Source organism: Microtus pennsylvanicus, chromosome 2 (assembly GCF_037038515.1).
Source record: "Microtus pennsylvanicus isolate mMicPen1 chromosome 2, mMicPen1.hap1, whole genome shotgun sequence".
Lineage (NCBI taxonomy): Eukaryota > Metazoa > Chordata > Mammalia > Rodentia > Cricetidae > Microtus > Microtus pennsylvanicus.
This window is the reverse complement of record NC_134580.1, coordinates 136,012,035-136,020,202: the sequence shown is the minus strand read 5'-3', so window position 1 is coordinate 136,020,202 and position 8,168 is coordinate 136,012,035. Positions and strand designations below refer to the sequence as shown.

At 46.6% G+C, this 8,168-nt stretch overlaps 1 protein-coding gene across 4 annotated transcripts in view; it reads left to right on the top strand.

The window, feature by feature from the left end:
* The first annotated feature begins 2,700 nt into the window (after positions 1-2,700).
* Positions 2,701-8,168, top strand: part of Zhx3 (zinc fingers and homeoboxes 3) — a 116,723-nt gene continuing 111,255 nt past the window's right edge. For 3 of the 4 annotated variants that reach the window (XM_075962907.1, XM_075962911.1, XM_075962909.1), the window contains exon 1: positions 2,701-2,941. The gene's annotated coding sequence lies outside the window, so the exon portion shown is untranslated. Of the gene's footprint in view, positions 2,942-3,154; positions 3,350-8,168 lie in introns of those variants that run through there. The other variant, XM_075962908.1, reaches the window with a different exon arrangement.

Below are 8,168 nucleotides of genomic sequence, written 5' to 3'. Positions count from 1 at the left end.
TTGGCGACAGGGTGGGGGTTTGGAGTAGAAGGAGCTCTAGTGATTGAGCAAACAAAGAATTGTTCGTGGACGTTGTTGCTTTGTCAACTTGCCAGAGCTTATATTACCTGCAGTGGGACGGTTCAGCCTACTCTAGGTAGCACCATTCCCTAGGTAGGGGGCCCCAAACTGTGGGGAAATCTAGCCAAGCACAAGCAAGCAAATGAGCATGAATGTGTTGATTTCTTTTTGCCTTTGATTGTATGTAATATGTCTGCTTGACTAGCTGCCTTGACTTCCCCATGGTGGGCTGTACCCTGAAATTAGAAGCGGGAAAAGAAAAGCCTGCTTTCTCCCCTAGGATCTTTTCGTCAGGATATTTTTTATCTCAGCAACAGGAATGAAACTAAAACATGGGCCTTGAAATCCTGCATGGGAGTAAAAACAAAGACCCCCCACCCCAAACCCCCATAGATTAGCTACCCACAGCAGCATGTGTGGGGCTTACAGTTAAAGTGGGGAAGAGAGTAAAAGAGATTTGAAAATAACGTTCCGGTTTCTTTAAGGCATAATTGATGTACAGTAAACCATATACATTTAAAGTGTTCAGTCTGAGCTTTCACATGGGTATGCAAAATATTGATTAGGATAATGAATGTATTCATTGTGTCTCAAAATGGTCAGCACACACACACACACACACACACACACACACACACACATCTTGTGAGCTTTCTCCCCTAGCCCCTGACTATCTGAGATTGCATGTAAACACCACCATGCTTGCCACACACTGGGTAAGTATTCCCTCTGTGCCATGTTTCCCAAAGCAGTTGGTATTTGCATATTTTCTTCCAGATCCGTACCATTTCTGTCTCTTCTGAAATATGCAGTTTCTTGGCATCTGGGAGAATGTCTTTCTATGCATGCCCAGAGTACCTGGGCCAGGAAAGGTGCTTGGAAAAGTTGGTTGAATAAATGAAAATAAATTGGAGCACAACCTCGTGTATATACTCATTCATTCAAGAAATAGTTCTTGGGTTCCTGAACATATCTGCCCATGTTCCAGATGTTGAAAATAAGCAAAAACAACATTCCTGCCCCGAGAGATGAATATTGGGGTTATAAGGGCCGGGAAGAAAAGTAAAGCAGAACAAAGGGAGACGTCAGGGTGATGAAAATTTGGGCTTGACACCCGTGGAAGGAAATACCTTTTTGGTAGAAATTTGAAGTGAGAACACATCTTTCTGTTGCCCAGGAGAAGACAGACTAAGTGCAAAGATCCTTCCTGTTGCAGGAGCAGGAAGGAGGCTTGTGTGGCTGGCCGAGGAAGGAGGAAGGAGACATACTTGTTAGAAGAAGAGCAAATTGCACGGGATCTAGGAGCCCCTGGAATAAAGCTTTTGATTTTTACTGTGCCCAATATAGGAATGATTTAGGCTTTAGCAGGATCCCCGCGGTTGCTGTGTTGAGCACAGGCTGGAATGAAGGGGAACCTAAGGGAAAAGCTCCTGTAGTATCCCCAGTACAGACTTCTGAAGGGAGGGCCAGCAGGCTTGCTAATGACTGAGATGGCTATGATTGGAAGAGAGGTGAAAGGTGGCTGCGACAGTTTGCCTGGGTCATAAAAAAAATGCCAGACTCGATGTGAACCGTGATGATTGTGCGCTGACCATATGCAATATGCCAAGGAGCAAGTTTTAGTGTTTGACTCTGGACACGTTAAATTGGATATATTGCGTATGTTTTTTAACTGTAATAAACTCAGACTTCCCCCCCCCCCCCCCTTTGAGGCAGGGTCTTACTATGCAGCCCAGGCTGACCCCAAACTTGCAATCCTCCTGCTTCAGCCTCTTTGAGTGAGATTACAGCTGTGGACCATCACACACAGCTATAAATTCAGCCTTGTTTTAAACACTTAACATCAAGACGCGGTGCAGAAAGTTTTATATAAACTGCCATTTAATCCTTTCACTCACCCTATCTCTCCTAATATTTCACTGCCTTTCGTGGATGACAGATTGTGGCCAATTGATGTTAGACATAAGCAGGTTTGGGATTGGGACCCAGTCTTCAGAGCTGTTTGTTAATCTGGGTTCGAAGGGTGAGGGCCACTTATGGAACAAATTTGCCACAGATGGGGTTCTGTTATAAAAAGAAGCCCGAAACGTGAAACAGGATTTTATCCCAGGCCAACAGCAGCTGCGAAAGAGGAACATGATGGAAGCAGGTGTTTGAAAGCTCCAGTATCCTAAGATAATACTAGGGAAGCGGCGACCTTAATAAGTTCGTTTTGGCTACTATTTCTCTGAGTAAACAAGACACTACAACCTGCAGTGAAACCTTTGTGGTGTCAAAAAATAAAAGTCTCCCTAATGTTGGTGGTTTGGAATAACTGCACTGAGGAGGTGGGGCGCACGGGTTTGGGATCCTTGCCCAGACTGCCCTCTAGAAGGACCAGGCTATGGAGCACAAAGGCCGGGAACCGATAGGGCCTCAGCATCCGCCTCCGTATCCGCCTCCTCTACCCACTTCATCCTCCACACTGAGAACGCGGGCGGGTGGCTGGCCGGCGCATGCGCTCTGGGTAAGGCCTGCTCCTCGCGACGTCAGGGGGCTCGCGCCCGTTCCCAAAGCCCCGCCCCCTAGAGCCTGAGGCGACCTGGGCGGGGGGGGGGGAGGAGGGAAGGGGGTGCGAGCCACGCCCCCAGCCGAATCGAGAGGGGCCGAGCGGAGCCGAACGCCTCCGAGCACGACCGAGCTCAGCCGAGCGGTCGGGAGTCGGTTGGTGCAGCTCGTCCCCGCCACAGAAGCAGTCCGTGGCTCTGGCGTCGCCGCCGCCGCCGCCGCCGCCACCGTCGCCGCCGCAGGGCTTGCGCCGTCCGGCTGCCCACCCGCCAGGGAGGGAGGGAGGCCCGCAGCGCGGGGAGAGCGGCCGGGCCGCCGGTGCCGCCGTCGCCAGGTGAGCGCCCGCCGAGGCCCGTCGTCTCCGTAGCTGTCAGTCCCCCGTGTCTGTGCGTCTCCCCGCCTGTCAGCCCCTCTGTGTTTGCGAACCCCTTCCCGCCAGGCCCGGCTCCCGCCCCGGCCCTGTCAGCCGGCCGCCAGCAACCCCCCCCCCCCGCTTCGAGCGGCCCCGCCCCTTCCCCCTGACGCCCCGCCCTCCCCATCTGTCAGCGCCGCTCTCGCTGTGGGTTCGGCGTCCGGGAGTCCCGGGTCAAGGTGGTCGCGCGGCGCAGAGTTGCCGAGCGAGCGGGAGCGGGCGGTGGAGGCCTGGCCGTGGGCGCGCGTCTCCGCACTCCGGCGGGTCGCAGCGGACGGCTAGCACCCGTGCCACTGGGGAAGACAGCGTCGGGACTCGAACCACCCAGGGGTACGGTAGAATCCTGCTCCACGCGGAAACACCAGGGTTCCGGGATGCCCTGATGGGCGTGTGAGCAGAGTTTGGGACAGGTTAAGCCTTGCCGGTTGAGGGGGGGGGGGGTTCTCATTCGGAGAAACCTGTTGGAAGTGACTGAGGAGTGGGTGGAATGCGGGGCTTAGGTGGAAAGTGTCTGAGAGCTTGAGTCATTTTGAGTTGCATTTATGAACAGTGATTGCCTGTAGGAAACTGTTAAGTGATTCGGGTAGGGTAGGGGATTATTGAAGAGAAGGCATATTCCTTTCTGCCTTTAGCGGTGTCTTGCCAACACATATATTTATATCTAGATAGCCTAAAATGTTTATGCATGAGGTGGCCACACATTTTTTAATTAAAAAGGAATACGGCTCTTTCCATTTATATACGTGCTCTCATATGTTGCTATCTTGATTTTTTTGTTTGTTTTTGGTAACTTAGTATTGCAGTATTTCAAAACTAACAGAAATGTGTTCTAAAACAATTGGTAGCTTGCCGGATAATTCTCAACCGAGGAGAAAAGAGCCAAAAGCACACTTCATTAGTTGGAACAACTGATTCGGGCTTAATTTGCTTCTAAGAGACATACAGTGGAAAAATCCAGAAACAGAAAAGGAGTATCAAAGAGACTTAGGAAATGAGCGAAAAGGGCCTTTGTATGTGTGCCTTCGAGAGATGGTATCAAAGTTGCTTTAAGGCATAGGGCTGCCATGTAATGATAAACATATTAACCAAGTTGAGTTTGTGACCTTGCTACATCGGGGCCGTTCTTGGATGTGTGTAGTGATTTGTGACAGGCAAACATTGCATGGGAAGTGTAATTTTTTTGAAAGAAAAAAAAAAGTTCCCAGTGTTGTTTCCGCCCCCCACCCCCACCCCACACACTTGAAGTAAGATTTCAGACTAGCTTCATCCATGACTGGGGGTGCGGTGTGTATGTGTCTGTGTGTGCACTTGCTTGTGTGAAGCCATTTCTCTGTTTTTTTTCTGTCCCTGATTTATGTTTGAGGCAGAAAACTTGAATAACAAAGGCAGGCTGGAAAAAGCCTCACGATCACAGAAACTCTAGTAAACTTGTTTGGCATTTACCCTTTTCAATCTTTTGTTCCCAATTATATGTGTTTTCCTCTCTCTCTCTCTCTCTCTCTCTCTCTCTCTCTCTCTCTCTCTCTCTCTCTTTCTCTCTCCCTCTCTCTAACTCTCTCAATAAAAGTGCTATGAGCCTGTATGATTTTTATTGTGTACTTTTCCTTCCATCTATAGATAGATGATGAAGGGTATGTCTTGCTTTCATGAGGAACCATTTACCCGTTTTGGTTCCTTTAGGAAGAGATCTGGGCCGTGGGAGTTCTCTGCTTGCACCCCTCCAGGAACGTCTCTGAAAGTCAGATCACTCCCTGTGGCCTGCTGGGCTACCTGTTTCCAACCCGGCCAAATCGATCTCTGCTGTCTTTTTACAAACTTCAGTCTTACTCCAGCCTTGGTGCCTCTGTGCACACAGCTGGCCTGGATATTATAAAGTTAAGGTGGGTTTCCTTAGCTTTAGGTCTTTAGGTTTTCCCCAGCAACTCTTCAGAATTCCTGTCACCCCCTGTCTTCCATTCTGTGCTGTACTTACCACCACTTGTATTTATTTGTTGACTTATTGTCTGTTTTCTTTGCTATCTCACAAGCAAGCATGAGACCTTGTTTAACTGAAATACCTTCAGGGTTTTAAACAGTCCTGGCACACTATAGGCACTTAATATTTGCCCATTGAATAAGTTGAAGAATACTAGTTGTCCATCTATTTATATGACATTGCTGGTAGCCTTCTGGATAGCTATATCATGAGGTGTGTAGTGATATTTTGTTTATGATCTAAAAAATAAAACTTGCCTGAAGATCAGAACGCAGAGCTAGTCACACTAGTTAGCCATAGAGGCCAGACAGTGGTGGCACACTCCTTTAGTCCCAGCACTCAGGAGACAGAGGCAGGCAGATCTCTGCCTCTGTTTAAATTCAAGGACACCCTGGAAATTGATCCAATCTAAAAGAGAAACAGAGCTCACACAAAGGTAATCCCAGCACTTGGGATCATATGCCTTTAATCCTAGCACTAGGGAGGTGGAGATAGGAATGATATGACTGGGCGGAGAGAGGAATATAAGGCAGGAGAAGACAGGAGCTCAGAACAGTCTGAGCAAGCAGTCTGAGGCACCTGTCTGAAACAATCAGTCTGAGGAGCAGTCTGAGCAGCAATCAGTCTGAGGATGCAGTCTGAGGACAGGATCGCCCCTGTCTCAGCATTGGTAGGGGTAAGGACTCTCTAGTGGCTGGCTGCTCTGCTTCTCTGACCCTTCAGCTTTCACCCCCTGATAGTTGACTCAGAGTTTTTTTTTTAAGATTTATATATTTATTATGCATACAGTGTTCTGCCTGCATATATCCCTGCAGGCCAAAAGAGAGCACCAGATCTCATTATGAATGGTTGTGATGCACCATATGGTTGCGGGGAATTGAACTCAGGACCTCTGGAGGAGCAGCCAGTGCTCTTAACCTCTGAGCCATCTCTCCAGCCACCGAGTTTTTATTATTAAGAACAATTAGAATTTGTGCCACTAGATGGAATAACAAATTCTTAAACTTTGCAACTTTCCTCTCCTTAACATATCTTAGAAACTTTTGTGAGGTGAGTCTTGGGATCTTAAAAAGAATGACAGTCTTAGGGGCTGGAGAGACGGCTCAGCCATTGAAAGCACTGGCTGTTCTTCTAGAGGACCAGGGTTCTATTTCTAGTGCCCACATGGGCAACTGTCTGCAACTCTAGCCAGTGCCCTCCACTGGCATCTGTGGGCACCAGGAACACAAGTGATATACAGATATACTGAAAGACAAAACATTCATATACTTAAAATAAAATTAATACAATTAGGAAAAAGAGCTGGAGAGTTGACTCCGCAGGTGAGAGCACTTGTTGCTCTTGCAGAAAATTGAGGTTTGAGTCCCAGCACCAACATGGCAGCTTAGAACTGCCTGTAACTCCAGCCCCAGGGGAACTGACAGTTTTTTGACCTCCATGGGTACCAGGAACACATACAGTGCTCATACATACATGCAGGCAAAACATTCATACACACAAAATAATAAAATCAATAAATATAAAAAAAGAAAACCTTGATTTAACTTGAATAGTTGAGAGAAGAAACATTTTTTGCAAATGTTGCTGACTTTCCTTCTTATGCATTGTCCTTTGTGTCACACTGGGAATTTTTGAGAAGCCTAAAGTGTCCCAGTTTGGTTGTTGTTAGCAATAGTATAAGCCTCAAGAGCATAGTGAGCTTTTTGTGTCCTCAGATACCAAAGGTGTAATTACAGCCTCCGTGTGTTTTCACTTGGGGAGTAGCTGTTTTATTTACTTACTTTCTTGGCAGTTCTGTTCTTTTCATCTCTCTCCCTATCATTTTTAGATGGCTTTGTAGGTGCTTACTTGTTTTTTAAAGTCATTTTATAATCAATCCTTGACCTTTGAGCATTTTCCATCTGCCAGGTAACCTTTGAACTATTTGAACGTGCCAGCTTCATCTTTTGGGGGAAAATAGCATCTGTAGGAAAATGTGTCATTGTGCTTTCTTTAATTTTGAAGAGTGTCTACTCTTGGGTATAAAATTTTGAAAGGTTTGAACTCCAGATAGGCTAATTTTATTTGACTGTTTGGGGAAAAAAGATTTGCTGTTTTCTCAGAATGATGCCTAGAACAATACAGCCCAGAGGCCATAGAAATCCTTTTGTTGCTATGTTCCAGATATGTAAGAACTCAGTAGTGGTGTAGTATATATGTCCTAAGTGGAAATTTTATTCAGTTGAGGGCCTGTAGGAAATATGTTAAACTTTATTCTTATTTTTTCAATGGACATTTGTTACGAATGTATTTTGGGAAAGGTCTGTTTGCTTTTGTAGAGATTGCTTAATCCTGTTCAACTTCAGATTGCCCTCTCTTCCTCTGAGACAGGGTCTTGCTATATAGTTGAGGCTGCACTTGAACTCAATGTATAGCTCAGGATGTCCTTGATCTTGTAATCCCCCTGCTTCAGCTTCCTGTGTTTTAGGAGTAAAAACATGTAACCACCACACCTGAATTTTATTCTTTTCTCATCATATTCATACCCCAGATAATCTCACCCAAGTCTTTAGTATGCCCTAAAAAGAGACAAGTCCCTCTTTAAGCCTCCCACTCTTTCTGGCTTGAGGCTTGCATTTTTTATCTATCAGACTTTCCTATTGTCTTTGCTTGCTGCCTCAAACTTCACATGTCCACAACTTGCCTGATCTCTCCACTCCTCTCTAATGCTAATGATATAACTTGGGACCTAGAATTTGTTAAGCAAGCACCAAAACCCCCAAATTGGTCTCTGTCTTCCTCTCAAACTTCCACATTTATAGTCTTCATTCTTGACCCATCCCTCTTGCCCATCCCAGAATATTTCAAATCCTTTCTTCTAGTTCCTAATCTGGTATTCTCTTCTCCCAGCTGGATGACTGTCAGTGCCTCTTAGCTGGTCTTCTAGCTTCACTCGTGCCTACTTCTACAGCAGCCAGAGGAAAAGGCAAGGGCAGACCACTTCTTTGTTGAGTGGCTACCCACTGTACATAGAGTCACAGCTGTGCTTACTTTGAGGGGCCAGTCAGCCCCCACTGTCCTCTCTAGTCCCTGCACATGACTCATGTTTGTCAGGATGAACACCTTCAGTTCCTTGTATATTTCAAGTTTTCCTTCTTGTTTGTACATATCCTTCTTTCTGCCTGGTGCTCTTTC